We start from the raw sequence: 18334 nt of genomic DNA on the forward strand, positions 1-18334 counted from the left end.
CTGTGTTGATTTGATCATTAAGTTTATTGACTGCAGAATCAATTTCTTCCTTGGAATTAATATGAGGGATGGGATCAATGTAGTTTGGAAGCATTTTGGATAGTTTTTCCCAGGGAATGAAGGTGTGAGGCGAAGTGGGAAGTCCCCTCTGATAACCCAGTTGGAGCAGAATAGAATTGTGGTCTGATGATAATTCATTCAATGATTCCAGGGTGTACTGAAGGTTGACATTCTGAAGAACAGCTATATCCAAGACATCGGATGAGCCAGTGGGACTGTGGTGAGGTGGCACCGAGGTGCCAGCCGCAGTTGCGCAATTTGAGCTTGTGTAGTTAAAGAGGATGCAGCCATTCCTATTTATAGACCAACTGTTCCAGGCGTGATGTTTTGCGTTTAAATCTCCGGCAATAATAACTGGTAGTTTAACGCCGAGGATAGCATCCAGATCTGTGGTCAGCAATGTTTTTGATCGTGGGTTATAAGCAGCATAACGCTATTTTTATGTTTTAGATTTTTATGTTTCTGACAGAGTTTGTGATGACATTGATACCTGTGACTTTGAGATTAGTGGTTGTAGGAATGGCTACAGCATGATGGTTAATGTAATTTTTGATGATGGCTGTACCACCACCTCTGTAATCCAGCCTATCATTCCTGTAGAGTTGATATCCTTTGAATTTAGGATTGTCAGCAGGTCTCAGATGAGTCTCATTAATTAATAATATATCCGGATTATATCTGTCATTGAATTCCTGCACTTCTTGCATTTTATTTTTAAGGCCGTTGGCATTCCATGCAATAATCATTAGAGAATCTGGGGTAAATTTTTTCCTATTGGAAAGTGCAGATAAAATGGACTGTGTTTGCTAAAAGAAACTTTTTGTAGTGCTTAGTGATGGATTTGCATTACTGAAATCCTGTAACATATTTACAAGAGAAGAGGTGATGATGGCTGTTATATTTGAATGTGGATTTGGCATATTCTGGTCATGAACTGCTTTTTTGGGGCGGGCCACGTCAGCATATGTTCTTGTTTAGTGTTGAAGATTTATTTTCTGGGGGGGGGGGCTCAGTTGATGGTGGGTGAACACCTGTCATCTTGTTCAAACTAATAGGAGCCTGATGAACTTGAGCTTCAGGGGCTCTCGTTTCTGCTAGTGAGGTAGATTGACTGTTAACTCAGTTTACCTTTTTTGGGTGGCAAATGCACCTTCTGTAATTTGCAGGGTGGGGGCCACCACAATTAGCGCACTTAGCTGAGGTGGTTTTTGGCTTGGAGCAGGTATGTGTGGGGTTGGTGTCACCACATTTTAAGCATCTGTATTGAGCTTTGCACAACTTCTGGGCATGACCAAATTTTTGGCATCTATGGCACTGCCTAGAAGAGGCCCTCTTCCTAAGTGACTCCGGTGAGACCTTAAGCCCACAGATTGTCTTCAAGTTATATTTTTTATAGATATTGTGTATTTCCACCAATACCAGAGGTATAGGGGTCTTGTTTGATCTGTACATTCTGCTGACTTTTATGGGAGGCAGATCTTGCATGTTGAGGTCAGCAGCTATTTCAGCTGTTTCAATGTCTTCAAATACTCCTCAGAGTACCACTTTTAAATTTTTCTCCGAGGTAAGTGTGAAGGTATGGTACTGTATACCTCTCATATCCAACTCCTTGGTTAAATTTCTATAGTCAGTTCAGTCATAGTGGGCTGAATTTTGATGCCCTCCTCTGTGTTCTTGGCAGTGGAGTAATTTATCTGCAAGTTGGCCATGGTGGTTCTTAAGGCTGTCCATCTCTGCTTTTCCCTAAGAATGACTGGAGGCACCTTTTCATTGGTGGAGGCAGAGGAATCTGTGTTGGGGGGCATCTTCATCCATGCCATTTTCGTTTGCTGACTCCGAGGCGAGAGTTGCGTTTTTTGTGAGCGCGTGCCTCTTTCCTTAATCTGAATGAGTAGAGTCCAAGATTACAAGATTTAAGTTTTCCTCCATTTGAGGAGCGTCTTCATTTTGATCTTCATCAGTCTCGGGTAAAGAGTAAAAATTTAGGAAGCCGGGCCATTCAAGCTCGAACTTTTTAAGGAGTTCTTTATGAAGCTGAAAGCCAGTCCTTTATCTAGAGAGTCTATAATTATGTCAGGATCTATCATGTTTGATGGCCATTTGAGCTTAAACTTCCTTTGAAGTTTATTTACAAGAACAAGCGATGGCTCTTCATCCAGAGAATCTGTGAGGGCGTCCAAATCTAACACATTCATCATTAACGATTTGCGTATAAACGCAAGTAAATCCTGCAAGTATATGGATCTGAAATAGATATGCTAAAATGGCGATTCTAACGGCTGTTAGGCCTAATGAATCGCCCTCGTTGCAATTACAGTCCACTTACCTTTGCTGCTGTTCTTAAATACAGTATAATCCGTAATTTAATAACTTTAATCACGTCTCTGCTAGTTAATCTAGCTGCTACACTACAAAACCAAAGTTTCTCATATTTGATTAACACGTTCTACCGAGAAGAAAATCCACAACCGTATAAATGTAAACTTCACGACTGATCCGCTCCGAGAGTCTTTTTCAAAAGAGAAGTTAATTTTCCGACGTGTAATAATAAACAACTCATTCGAGAAGACGGATTGATTACCCTATTATCGGAATGGATTCTCTTTTTTGTGACATACGCAGAAGTGTCGAAGGGTCTCGAATCTGTGGCCGTAATAGCAGACGACATAAATTCGAGACCCTTCGACACTTCTGTAACATAGTATACATAGTGTGATACTACACTTTGATCTTAGCCAAAAGGCCGAGATGCGATAGTGAACATGGAAGTAGCGTAGTATGCCATTAAAAATAACTTTGTAATTTTAAATCGGTAACTAAATTATTTCATTCTGGTGAGTGATTTTTTTAAAATAGTTAGCCATAAAAATGTATAGATAGAAAATTTTTAAAATCTGTAACATTTATTTTTAAGATGTAAATAGGCGCACTAATCGAATTTGGGTATAGAAAAAAAAATGACGCACTAATTGAGGGATTACTGTACATATAACTGATAAAATAGGGGGGGGGGGGATTCCCAGCCAGCCCACGGTACAAAATGCACTATAGGTTTACAAATAACCTTTCTTGGGAGAAAAAAAAGGTTCGAGTAGTTTATCCAAGTTTATCCAAAAAAGTTTATCCAAGGCCTTACAAAACCATTTCGTAAAGTTACTTACCTAGAAAGAAAATTTTTAACACAATGTAGCACGCTAAATTATGAGGAAACCAAGCTATATTTTGGTACTGTTTTAGGTTAACATCTTGATGCGTTATTTAACTACTCTAGCGAAGTTAATATTACTTCCAAAGCATCCAAACCCGAAGAATCATGGCGGGAGGTCGAACACTCACAGAACAAAATAACTAATTTTCCCTTAACCCACTTTCTATGGTGATTAGAAAATTATTTATAATATAATTTTAAATTAAATACATGTTTGGTATAAAATAATTTTAATCAGAACACTTTAAGCGGATAAATAAAATTACAAGAGACGACTTTACCCAATGCCTGAAGAGCTTTTAATGGAGCTGTGATAGTTTGCAAACTATCCTGCTGAGTACTCTACATTTTATTTTATTTTTTTAGTTTGCTTGAGAAACATTGAGATTTGTATTTGATTTTTAAGGGCTATTTTTTCCCCTTTATTTTTTTATGAAGGCGACATTTTAACGTGAGTTTTGTTCTCACGTTATTCGCTGTTGTTATTGTCAGGTGGTTAAGCCTATTTTCGATATTTCTTTTGAAAGCTCCTAACAATCAATTGCAGAAATTTAAGACACCTAGACATTCTAAATTATATGGTTTAGATCAGCATTTCTCAAACTGTACAGCTCAGGATCATTATATAGTATAATAAACTTTCTTGCAGTTAATCACGTGAATACATATATATGTATTAAATAAGTTCATTTGTACTACCACTAAAAATAAATAATTTCACTGTTGATTCAATCATGAAATTTTATAAAGGGCTTTTTTTTTTCCTTTATTTTTTTATGAAGGCGACATTTTAACGTGAGTTTTGTTCTCACGTTATTCGCTGTTGTTATTATCAGTAATAGTGGTGGTTAAGCCTATTTTCGATATTTCTTTTAAAAGCTCCTAACGCATAACGATACTGACTTGATGGGTGAAGCATAAATGCTTTTCATATTCCCCTCCATCTGAAAAGGAAAGTTCTTTCGGGTGGAGAATTATTGAGCTTAAGCTCGCCCTGAAAGGGCAGTGAGATTAACTCTGTTCAGCTGAGCATAGAATTGACTTGGGTCTCTTGTATTTGCAGAAATCTTCTTCATTATAGTCTGAAGCCTGCTTGATCAGTGGGTTCGGATGATTAATTATCTTGTTGAAGAACTTTTCAGCTAGGTTATGAAGAAGAGTTGTGATGTAGGGAATGCTGACGTCTCTGTGAATTTGGGAGTTTCTGATAAACCATGGAGCATCTAAATTCATTCTCAGACATTTGTTTTGTATTCTCTGCAGCTTCTGAATATTCGTCTTCGAAGTGTGACTCCACGCAGGAGATGCATAAGTTATGACTGGGCGTATTACCATCTTGTATATGAGCAGTTTGTTCTGAGTATCTAATTTACTTTTTCTGTTGATCATGGGGTAGAGCTGCGATATTGCTTTAGACGTCTTTGAACTTATGTGTTCTATATGGTTGGTGAATTGTAGTTTATTATCCAGAATTACTCCAAGATATTTGACTGTATTCTGCCATGGGACTTTAACACCTAGTAAATGTATATCTTCCTTGATTTGAGGCTTTTTTCTAGTGAACAGTATGGCTGAGCTCTTCTGTGGATTGGTTTGAATTCTCCAGTCCATAAACCATCTTTCCAGCGTGTGAATGCTGCTTTGGAGTCTCTTAATAGCCAGTTTTGGGCTGAGAGATCTTGCTAATAATGCAGTGATTGTTGAGCTTGGGTTTTGAGGGATATCAGCAATATAGATAGAAAACAGCAAGGGGGCCAAGAGTGAGCCCTGCGGTATTCCCGCCAGAACCTTGCGTCTGGTTGATACAATTTCATTTATTTTGACTTGCATGTATCTGTCTCTGAGGTAAGAGTGAATTATTTTAACTAGATTAATAGGTATATTGAATGTGATGAGCTTGTAGAGAAGACCTTGATGCCACACCTTATCAAAAGCTTTGCAGCATCTAAAGAGACTGCAGCTGTATGAAGATTCCGGTTGAAGCCTTCGGAAATGTATTCGATCAGCCTGTGGATCTGCTGAACGGTGGAGTGATTTTTTCTGAATCCAAATTGCTCATTTGGGATTATATGTAGTTGGTCCGTTTGTGATTGAAGTCTAGTAAGGACTACTTTTTCTACAATCTTTCCAAGGTTAGACAGAAGACTGATAGGTCTGTAGTTTTCAGGGAGTTGAGCGTTTTTTCCCATCTTTTTGATTGGTGTGACATCTGCTATTTTCCATGTTAAAGGGAAATACTGGAATCTGAGGATGGCATTAATTATGTTGACTAGATGTACAATGGTTTTTCTGGGGAGTAGTTTAATTATTCTGTTTGTAATTCCATCTGGGCCTGGAGCTTTATTGTTGTTCAGGTGGGTTATAATGTTTATAACTTCTGTTGGAGAAGTGGGTGTGAGAGATTCTAGATCATCTTTTTGTTCTGTTATGGCTTGCCTAACTCGGCGGTGAATCTTGTAGATAAGATTGATGTTCAAATTTTCATATGAGGGGTTGCATTGACTTTCCAAGCTGTCGGCTAGAGCCTCTGCTTTTTCCCCATCATTGTGAGCTATTCCTTTCGAGGTTTGAATTGGGGGTAAAAGTTGCCTTTTGGTGCGGAAGGTTCTCAGAAACTTCCATATGGAGTTGTCCTCAGGGTTTAATTTTGTTAGCTTAGATTCCCACTCTTGATTTCGATGTGTCTGGAGGGCTTCACGTACTTGTCTGTTTAATTTGTTCAAATTTGCTTTATCTTGAGGGGCTCTTGTGTTATGATACCGCTTTCTGGCTTTGTTTTTCAGTCTAATTAAATCCATAATTTCCTCGCCGATCCGTCCACTAGGGTGAAAAACTGTGGTTTGGGTAACTGCCTTTATTGCATTTTTGATTTGATTGGTAAAGTTGTTTGCAGCCATTTCTATCTCCACTTTAGTGTGAATAGTAGGGACTGGGCCAATGTGATCAGGTAAGATTCTGGTGAGTTTGTCCCAAGATATGAATGAGTGGGGAGGGGAGAATTGTTCTTGTGTACCAAGTTTAAGCAGAATAGGGTTGTGATCTGATGAAAGTTCATTTATTGCTTCCAGCTGGTATTGGTATCTGATGTTTTTGAGGACAACTATGTCAAGTACATCTGAACTTCCAGTTGAGCTATGATGGGTGGGCTCTGTGGGTCCGGTTACAACAATAGAATTTTGCGTTGCGTAATGGTTTAGAATTCGACCTTTGTCATTGATTGTGGAGCTATGCCAGGCTGTATGTTTGGCATTAAAGTCACCAGCCATGATGATGGAGTCGGAGAAGCCGAGAATGGGGTCCAAATCGGATACCAGCAATGGAATGCTGGGTGGATTATATACAGTGTAGATTTTGATATTGCCAGCGTTGTTGGTATTAACTTCAATGCCTGTTATCTCTAGGTTCTTGGTTTGGGGACTGGTCAGAACATCAGAACATTGTGGCTTAGATAGTTTTTAATGTATATAGCTGTTCCTACTCCACTTCCGGTTAGTCTATCTGTGAAAGCTCCTAACAATCAATTGCAGAAATTTAAGACACCTAGACATTCTAAATTATATGGTTTAGATCAGCATTTCTCAAACTGTACAGCTCAGGATCATTATATAGTATAATAAACTTTCTTGCAGTTAATCACGTGAATACATATGTATTAAATAAGTTCATTTGTACTACCACTAAAAATAAATAATTTCACTGTTGATTCAATCATGAAATTTTCTTTTTTTTTTCAATAAGATCCAAAACAATTGATGATATATTACATAACTTTGTGCAGATGGGAGGAAGTCCATTTAATCAGCAACGTTTGTCATCCAAGCTATTTCTGTATTTGAAGTCGAGAAGTTCGACTTACAGGTCGTAATGAAAGGCATCAGGAATGTGACTGCTTTCGCAGATACTTGTGAATACCCATTTCAACAACTCAACCCAAAAAATTAAACAATTATTATGCATGTTTGTCAACACAAGTTTAAAAGAAAGTTTTAATCAGTTTCCGATTCATTCATTTGTAATATTTCATGTTTCGCATTAATAGTGAACGAGTTTGAACATATTTGATTACCGTGAATTGGAGAAAAATATTTAAGGTTGATTCAAGCATCAAAGATGATCTTTAACTGCTGCAGAAATCGCGCCAGTAATGTTCAGTTCCAGATATTTCTTTTCCAATTCATTTAACGTTAAAAGAAATGTCCCACTCAATTCGTTGTGCCCAACAAACAAAGATATTTTTTTATTACTTTTCCTACAATTTAAAAATATTTACGTTAGCTTCTTAAAATTTAGATTTAGCTCATTTAAGAAACAAATCGCACATTAGTAGACCACTTCGAAGTGAGCTGTGATCAGTTAGATTTCTCTTCAGATATTCATTCATGCAAAAGAACATTATATGCACTTTTTCTGTTGAGACACAAAAAAACTATGCAAGGAGAAATGACTAATATTCATTGTGTTGATTATCTCTGTATGTCACCAACAACAGTCTCTAGTTAGAGAATTACACAACGGATCCTCTGACTAGGCATGCATGCGAATATCAAACTAAAATGAAAATTCGTTATGTATTCCTGTCTTTTTTTTTTTTTTTTTTCCCTCCTGAGGACTAGAATTAAACTGCGAACACATTTTGGGAAACGCTGGTCCAGATTATTAATCCATTATGCTGTTGAATATACACTGGTGCCCAAAAGCTAAGGACGAACTACATTTTTACCTGTATATGAAAAAATTTTCATAACTACAGCCAAATGTGAACATAAATTTATTGCCAGGATACTAATAAATTATATTACACAAAAAATGTGTTATATATTTCGTACCAATTAAATTGCAATACGTTTTCGGCAAAAGTTACAAATTTCCTAAAGACGTAGGTTAAGGAATTAATGTATAGTGCTTACAAAAAACTATTCAGAGACATTTCAGTATGGAATATGTCCGCCCCGAATTGCGATGCAGCTCTCACAAAGTCATACCGGCTTAGCACCAAGTAGCGTATAGGCCTACTTGTCGCCAAGTGATTCGGGAGTTCTTGAGGCAAATTGGCCCACTCCTCTACAGAAAACAAACCTTGTTGGTTTTCTGGAGGGGAATTTCGAGCAACAAAGCGTCTCCCTATTGCGTCCCAAACGTGTTCTATGGAGTTGAGACCAGGGGAGCGTGCTGGCCACTAGATTCGATTAATATCTCGGTCTCAAGAAGTATCTCCACTGGGGCAATGTCATCCATAAAAAAGGATTCTTCGCTTACAGCACCATGGAAAAATCGAATACGACGTTGAAGACCTTCGTTACAATATTGTTCACAAGTCATAGTTCGTTTTTCCAGCACTTCTAGCTCATTAAGTATAATGCCTCCCCACACCACCGAATCTACCGCTTTCAAGAACATTCTTGGGATGGTAAGCAGTACCACTTTCGCACCAGATCAGGTGTCGTCTGGAATTGGAAAGTTAAAATGACACTCATGTGTAAAAAGCACATTAGCCCATTGATGTCTTATCCGATTTTTATGGATACAACACCACTGATAACGTGTATCCTTTATCCACGATGAGCTGTGGATAAAGGGACGCAGATTATAGGCCTACTTGTAACAGACGTCTTGTTACAGTTTGTTGAGATATTCGCGTACCTGTGCTCGAATGGAGCCGACTTGCAAGCTGGTCTGCCATGATGCGTCGATTACGTTTTGCTGTTATAAACAAAAAATCTGTCTTCATGCTCCGTGGTAGAGCGAGGGCTACCACTTAGCAAACGTCTGGTGCAAATTCCATTGGTTTGAAACGCTGCATAGAGCCTGGATACAACGATATTATTATTATAACGTGACCTCCAGGGAGTCCAAAGACTCATCGAGGAGTGTGCCAACAGCATCGAACGATTGAACCCTTCCAATACTATCGCGCTCGAACTTGCTTAACGTTTTGCGTGAGCCATTAGTAGCAGAGGCTCTACCAATCGATGTGAGATTCCAAACTCTCTGGCAATACAGTAATTCTGAGGTCTTCTTCAAGCTTTACAATAATTCTTTCTCACGTGAAATTACCTAGTGATGTCTTTGAGATATTACAAGACATCCAAGTTTACAACTTCATTCCTTCACGAAAAGAGCTTCTTTCAAACACGATTCACTTAGCGCAGCCTTTAATCATGTTGAGCGCTACAACGTGACTCCTTTGCGCGTGATTCGAAAATTTGAATGCGCCCGCTTTCTACTCAAAATCGTCAGGCATACAAACTGCAACAAATTGCAGTATACTATACGATTATACTAAAGGATCCAATTCTCTGTCCCATATAGGATGAGAAGAACTTTAAAAGGGCTTTTCAAATTAAGGTGAATTAGCTGGTCTCATACAGACGTGGATGGGTTTTATCTCAGGCAATACAGGAAAACTAATCAGAATAACAAGTAATTAACCTACTCAATATGCACACCTTTCATTATCCTTAGTTACTTGAGCCATAATTCAAAACAACTGAACCAAATTCTTGAGGTAAATATTAATAGACTATTTGGTGGGAATACGCGAGTTTCCGTTTTATTTAATATGAAGTTTGGATTAAGTTTGAAATTTTATATTAAACTGAAGATTATACCGAAATATAGGACTGCATGAATGTTCAGTTTCTTTTCAAATTTGTTTTGCCTAACATAAAGATTATATCGGGATTATGGGATTTAGATTATGAGGACAGATTGCATGTTGGTGGATTCCAGACACTGGTTAACAGGAGAAAGAGGAGTGATATGACATAGGCCTATAAACTTCAATAAACATACGTCAATAAAAATTTAACCATCTGATGAAATTTTTCGTTATATGGAAGGTGGGGAGAGAACATGAGGGTATCCATGGAAGTGAAGTTTGTTCAAAGTCAAGAACAGGGTAAGAGCTAAGTTTTTCTCTCAGAATATTCTATTCCACTCACTCAGTGAATGAGTGAGTGAAATAGTTTGCCTTTAGGGGTAGTGGGTGCATCTAGTGCAAATGAATTTAAGGGAAGGATGACAGCTGGAGAGCCTCCATAGCTCAGTCAGTATAGACATTGTGCTCCGTGTCCATAGTGTTTAGTGCTTTGTTGAAGGATTAAGAGCGTCATAAGGCGATTATCAGTGCCCTTGCCCACGGTCGCTAAAGTGCTTTCCGTGAAAATGCTTACTGTCTCGGGAACATCGTCAAGTAATCCGACTGTCCCTAGTCTGGCCGTTCGTCAAGAGAATTCCGCCAAAGCAAACGGATCGAAGAAAAATTTATCGGGAAATGCTACAGTTTCTTCCATGGATACCAACATAGACATCATATCTTCAATAAACCTGTCTGAGGAACTGGACTGGAGTAAGGCCTACATCTTACAGTACGACCCAGCTGGAGCCCCATACACCGAGGAAGATATCATAGAAAGCCTCAAATCCAAGTAAGAGGTTCAGATGTCTGGCACCTCTGTGTCCTCAAATATAATTATATTTTCCTTATTTCCTTTAAGTCCATTGCTGTGAAAGAAATGTTTGTAAATTTTAAAGAACTGGATGTATGTAAACGTACATGCAAAATCCTACCAATATCTAAAAATCGTACGCTAGATATTATTATACACTGGTTACCCCCCCCCCCCCAAAATCCCAAACAGACTTGTGTCAATGCACTTCGAAAAATTTGGAAAAATCGAATGAATTGAACAAGTCACCAGTAACACCAGAGACAAAGAGTGGGTACACGTCCTTTCTAACAAAAGAAAAGTAACCATCACCTTGAACGAAGGCACCAAAACTGAAGAAATACAGTATGTCATAAAAGTTCAAAAAATGACGGGAATAGTAATCATCCCAGGACGCCCCCTGCATGCTTTCGCTGAAGGAAGATTGGTCACTTAAGAAAAGAGTGCACTGCTCTGAAATGTGAGCAGTGTAATCGAATAGGCCATAACATGAAAGAATGTCCTGGGCAGACATACGCATCGATGTTAGCCAAACAAAAGGCTGCAGACCAGCAAAGTACACAAAATGAGCTGGAAAAAGCAGACAATGTTCAAGAGAACAACTTAGAAGACATGCAACTGGAAAAAGTAAACGAAAAAAATACATCCGAAGATATTAGCAAAAAAATATTTCCAAATAAGCAGCAAGAAGAGGGAACACCGTGTGTAACCTCTGAAGAAAATATATGTAGAAAGGACATTATAGAAGAAAAAAAAAAATGTTGGAAAAGATGAACTGCAAGAAGCGGAAACATCTTGCATAACCTCTCAGGAACAAAATTGCAGAGAAGACATTGCAGAAAAAAAAGAATTTGTCAAGAAGAATGATAAAGAGGAGCTTACTATAAGTCCAGAAAATCTGGGGGGAAATAAAAAAAGCCCAAGTGCTTTCACCCCAAATAGAAGGAACAAAATTAAATTTACGCCTAATGTAAAAGCAAAAAGATAAAGTAAAAACTCAGAGAGGAAAGATCTGCTGATTTAAAAAATCATGAAGAAACCAATTAATATAGTGAGCATTAATTGCAATGGTCTAAACAGCCAGCAGTCACAGAAATTATTAAGAAACATGATACATCAGAACCACACAGACATTGTAATGCTACAAGACACGAGACTAAACACAGACTCAGAAACAGAAAAAAAATTTCACAGAAGCCTGCAATGTCGTTACTACATCGTTGGCGAGCCAGCACAAGGTAATGGCATTGCAGGATTATCAACACTCATAAGAAAAAAAAGCAACATACAAATAATATCCCACAGCACCATAATAGAACACAGGGCCCTCGAGGTTGAAGTGGTCTGGGGAGATCAAATAGTGTCGTTAATCAACATCTACAGCTCTACCAATCACAACAACAAAAAACACTTCTGGGAAACACTTGGAAATAAAATGCTAAACATAAAAAATATCATAGCAGTCGGGGACATGAACTTTACTGAAAACAACAATATAGACAAGGAAATTAAAAACACTTCAACAAAGAACAACTTCACACACATAATACAACGATGTAATATAAAGGACACATTTCGCATACTACATCCTACACGAAGGGAATATACACATTTTCCCCCACCAATGCCTCACGGCTAGACAGAATATACATAAGCCAGCATCTAAAGTCCACTGTTAAGGAAGTTTGCCATGCACCACTAACTTTTAGTGACCACTACTTGGTCAAGGCTAAACTGTCCCTTGAGACCTTAGACAGCAACACGTATACTAACAGAAACTACCCGCTATGGAAACTAAATAACAGTATTATTAACATAGATCAATTTACATCGGAAATTAAACAAATACTAGACAATGTTAAAAAAATAACAAATGTAACGGAGGCATGGAACAAATTTAAAATACAAATAAAAAAAGCCGCCATAAAGATAGGGAAACAAAAAAAATACAACACAAACAAAGAAAAAAATAAACATAATTAAAGAACTAATGCAGAAATACAACACAGACAGAACACTTCCAGAAAATAAAATAGCCATTAATGCATTCAGAGCAAAACTAAAACAAATTGAAATAAAAGAGGCTGAAGGGGCCTGGGTTCGCACTAAAATAAAAACAATGGAACAAGATGAAGGAAGGACCAAAGCTGTGTGGCTCTTTGAAGAGCCAAAAAAAGCAGAAAGCACAATTTAATAAAATAAAACACGAGGGGTTAGAAATCGAGGAAGATGCAAATCTCTTCTGATTCTTCCACTCACAATACACGAATACATTCTCTGAAAAAGAAAACGACGAAACAGAAACAAAAAACTTCTTGACACAACTACCAAGACTCACAGACAAGGAGGCAGAACACAGACTCACCAATCATGCCAACAGAACGCAAGAAAATCATAAAATCCCTATCATTACACAAATCCCCAGGACCCGACAGCCTCACTGCGAAGCTTTACAAAGCGTACTACCCCCTGTTTGAGACAATATTTGTGAAAATGCTATCCGAAATACACAATTCGGAGAGCATCCTAGAACATTTCAACCTCGGCTACGTAGCATTAATTCCCAAAGAAAGACACAGCAAACAACGAAGAGACACAATGGAGAGGAATCACACTCCTCAATACAGACCAAAAAATTTTAACTAAAATTATTTCCAAAAGAGTGCAGAGACACATAAACCAGATCATATCCAAATCCCAAACCTGCGGAATAAAAGGCCGAAAAATAGAAGACAATATCCTTCAAATTCGATGTATATATGAGCACTACCAGGCAACACAACAACCATGTCTACTGGTAGGTCTCGACATTGAAAAGGCCTTCGACTCAGTAAGTCATCATTACCTACATGAAGTCATCAAAGCTACAGGTTTGGGGAAAAAATTTCAGAATCTGATTTCAAATATTTACACCACAGCAGAGTCTCGCCTAATCATAAACAAGAAACTCTCTGCACCGGTCAAAATTAAATGCTCGGTCAGACAGGGAGACGGTCTCTCTATGATCCTCTTTGGTCTCACCTTAGAGCCGGTGATACGAGAAATATCGAAGCATCCCAGCATAGCGGGCACTCACATAGGAGGTGAAGGAAAAACAAAAGTGCTCGCTTATGCCGATGATGTAACACTAACCGTAACTACAGCTGAGTCCTTCACACTCGCATACAACATACTCAAAAAATTTGTAAAAGTGTCAGCACTCAAAGTAAACCTTCACAAGTGCCATGCGATGTTCGTCGGCAGGTGGGTAAACAGGCCTACTATGCCGAACGACATAAAAATAAACAAACACCTACCACTTCTGGGGATCGTCATAGGGGAACAAATCCAACACAACACACAGTGGGAGCTTGCACATACAAAAATAACCAAGAAAATTATACAGATGAGACACAGACAACTATCACTAACAAGTAAAGCTAAAATATGCAATCAATACTTATTATCTAAGATATGGTACCTCATGAACAATACCAACTACAACGGTCGAGAATCAGACAGAATACACAGAGAATGTGCAAAATTCATCTGGGGTTCCAAATACGAACCCATAAGAAGATCCACAATATTCCATGACATTGAGGCAGGAGGACTCGGCTTAATAAACGTACACCTAAAATCTTTAAGTACAAGAGCAAAAATCATAGAGAGAGCTTACACAGAGGAAAAAGCGTGGAGCACATATATAATATAATATACGCAGAAGATAATGCCTGACAAAGTAATACGTTCCCTTCCGCGTTCGAGTGGCAAAACACCAAGAATGTTCCACAAGATTGCGGAAGGTTACAACTTCATTAACAAATACATAGGAATAAACGAATTCTTGAAGATGAGACCTAAAGCAGCACACATCAAACTCACGTGCACAGTTATACCACCACCACAACACCGGGAGATTGAAAGACGGACACTAAGACTATCAAATGCACTTAAAAAAGCTTTCAATCTGCCCATAAACCCCAAATTAAAAACATTCTACTACAAAGTACACTACGCTTGTTTGCCCACCAAAATATGGTGCACAGCGAAAGGGATCCCTCTTCAAGGCCCCGCCAGATGTCATTTTTGTCCCCAACCAGAAACACTCTACCACTTAATGATGTACTGTCCTCACACCTCCCGAATATGGAACACGGTTCAAACATTCATAAAACACAAACAACCCTTTATAGAACACACATTATACTGGTTAAACAAAGGTAACATTAACACAACTAAAGCAATCATTATTATAACAACCATGTACTCGATTTGGACATACAGATGCGACAAAATTTATGGAAGGGAAACAGGACCAGACATACTCAAGAAAATAAACAACATATTAAAAGAAACAATCACAGATACCATAAACAGAAACAAAATAACAAAACACCAATGGCGGCAAATAGGTCTCATCTCAGAATTCGAAGAACAACTGCAAATCATAGAAATAAAGGACCCACCATAAATTAAAAAAAAAAAAAGCATAAAACACACATATACACAATAAAATAAATATACATTTATTTTATCGTGTATATGTGTGTTTGAAAAGCATATTGTAAACTTTTTCATTAAGCTGTATAACCACTTGTACATTAATTGCTTTATGCTATAATTAGTTGTAGTTCTGTGCATAATATTTGTCAATTACAGAGGTTGTAGTTTAGTTTTATGTATCCAAAATGTCAATGACAGTTTATATAGTGGAAGAACTTGATGACATTTTACTGATCCGGTGGGTAACTCAAATCTCTGCCAAAATGTAACCCTCTCCTTCTATGTTAAAACAAATACTACATATGTATATAGACAGTTACAATCTGAAAGTGATAATAATGAAGCAATAAATCATGTAATGATATGCAAAAACAAGTTTTAGTAATTATATGTTAAGAATATTTATGATATGTAAAGTAACTACATGTGTATGTATAAATATGGTATATGTAAATAGCGCTTAACACTTCATGATAAGTTAATATGTATAATCCAAAATGTACATTATACTGTAAATGTATACAGTCCAAATGTAAAATTGTCAAGTCAAACATAACAAAGGTCTATAAAGAAGTGTCTCCGAAAGAATAATTATATGTATTATAAGTAAAATAGTCATATGCATAGAAGATGTATTATATGTACAGTAGTAATAGGTATATATGTATGTGTGTGTATATGTACATACATGTATAAATATGTACATTTATATATGAATATTGTCAGATTAGTTAACAATATAAAATCCATTGTTGTATATTTTAAAACAAACCTTACATAGGTTTAAGGAAAGGTTTCCCCCCACAAGAGACAATAATGTAGATCGAATCCCATATGTAATTGTAAATATACCACAAAAATATAGGAATTTCATTATAAAAAAGGAAATATGATTTATGGAAATAGAAATGTGACTGGTAACTTAAATTCATAATACAGAATTCCATGGATAGTAAAGTTATGTTACATTAAAAGAAAAATACTGCTCAATTCATGTATAAAGGACTGTAGGAAGAAACAGACACTGAGCAGATTATGATGTTAAAAAATAAGGAAAAATAAATTGTACATAATATATATTATTAAGATATCAAGAAATATAAATCAAAATGCCAATTAGAATAAGCATTCTGTATATATATTTATTTGGATTGTACGTAGATGCTTTAGTGTTAATAAAATATACTCAGTATAGACAAAGCCCTTTGGTCAGAAAGACTTGGGTTCGATTCCTGTCAGTGATGTGAGGAACCTTTATCTGGTCTCTTTTGACTAAAGGTGAGTTAGCCAGTTTTATATGGAGGTGGGGGTTTTTTCACCCAGAAACTTAAGTTTTTCGTCCCCCAGAACAGGCAAACCAGTCTCGTGATCACACTGGATTAGTCATGAATACGTCCCAGGTATATGCCGATCCCAAGCTCAGATAAAAATTGGGGGGTTGGGGAAAGCAACAGTGAACTACCCTGTAAAAATCTCACCAGGAATACTTTGTGGACAATGCCTACAAAGTCACCTACAGTCAGAAAGACTGAAAGGGAAAATCAGAATGACAGCTGGTTTGGGTGATTGATAGCCTCAATCGATGAGTTCTCGACTCCCTGGAGGTCTCAGATAATAATAATAATAATTACATAAATAATAGCCTCTGGTTTCCAGATGGAGCAAAATCAGGTATAATTGGTTCGAAACTATAAGAACAACTGCTATTTGTCTATTGAAAGTGGGAAAGATTTTATATATACCTTCACTAAGAACTCAGAAATTCAAGCTGCATCCTCATTTAAATATTCAACACCTCTGTTCTGCAGAATTTTCAATAAACTTGTACTTAAGTTATAAAAATAAATAAATAAACTTTTATACATATCTTGAGGTAAAATTAGGGAGACAGATTCTTTTCTTGTTGTTCAAATACTTTAGGAAATTTCTTAGATTAAACAGAACATCTCAATTAAATATTGTATTAGTTTCATTACTTATTGCAATTATTGGCAATTAATTGTTCTCTTCAACTGATTAGTGATTTCACTTTTATGCTTTCGAAGTTTACAAGAGAAATATTCTAATTCAGCATATGAATTTTCTGTCCCACAATTTTTGAAATTTTTTCAGTGTGTTTTAGTAAATCCTCTTGTGCATGCTAAATGTCAATGATCTGTGATGAAATAAACCCTCAGTATTTTACAATAGATCAGATGATTTTTATTAATTATTAGACCACAATATTGTAAAATCATTTTAAAGCTTGAGAATTTCTCGTGGATTTCAGTTCCTCCTCTATAAGTGCAAAACTTAAATCTATATGCCTTTGCAGAAAATCTAAGAGATATACATAGCAACCTATAAAACTGCCTATAAACATGACAAATTTCAACTGTCTGTCACAAATATCCTAGGAACTGACATGAGCATATAGCATATTGTGTCAATTCTGATGGTAATGAGGTGACACAGAAGTAGATGAAGCAGTTGAGTTACTGAGTGTGAGCTTTGCACACACACTCAGCTCTGGTAAATTCCCAAGGGAGCGGAAGGAAGGCAAAATAGTTCATTCGAAACTCCAAAACTTGTAGCAAATTACAGACCAATCAGTATCTCAGGAGTGATGGTGGAAAAGTTGGTTAAAGACATAATTCAATAACTGGTGGATAAGAATGTGATACTCTATGGAGGTGCAATATTGTGCCTGCACAGAGAAAGGCCCATCTTGTCTTAGTAATTTACTCATTTTTTTTTATAACATACTGACAGCTAAGTTGGACAAAAGGTACCGATACATGATAGTTCTGGATTTTGCAAAGGTGTTTGACAGGATACTGCAAACTGGAACAAAGGGATGGATATGAAACTGGTGATACAGATTTGAGGATGGCTAATAAAAATTACTAGGTCAAGCACTCTCTGACCCCTAGTATTTTCCATTACATGCTGTCGCAGATAATTATCCTTTAATAATCGCAGATAATTATCCTTTAATAATCGCAGATAATTCAATTCCTTCCTCAAATCAATGTTACCATAGTTGAAATCACCCATAATAATTACCCTCCCTCCACTCATTTCTTCTATTTGCTTATGCATACTATCTCCATCATCTATTCCATCACCTGGTCTATAGCAGCACCCAACTGTA

The 18334-nt window shown here is 37.1% G+C and overlaps 1 protein-coding gene and 1 pseudogene across 1 annotated transcript in view; both read right to left on the reverse strand.

Annotated features, from left to right (window-relative positions):
• Nucleotides 1–18334, reverse strand: part of LOC150100909 (protein MTSS 1-like) — a 499461-nt gene that overhangs the window by 423670 nt on the left and 57457 nt on the right. The gene's annotated exons all lie outside the window — the stretch shown is intronic.
• LOC150100910 (U2 spliceosomal RNA) lies at nucleotides 2652–2815 on the reverse strand (annotated as a pseudogene).

The sequence above is a fragment of the Typopeltis vanoorti genome, chromosome 12 (assembly GCF_054136105.1).
Source record: "Typopeltis vanoorti isolate ZY-2024b chromosome 12, IOZ_Tvanoo_1.0, whole genome shotgun sequence".
Taxonomy (NCBI): domain Eukaryota; kingdom Metazoa; phylum Arthropoda; class Arachnida; order Uropygi; family Thelyphonidae; genus Typopeltis; species Typopeltis vanoorti.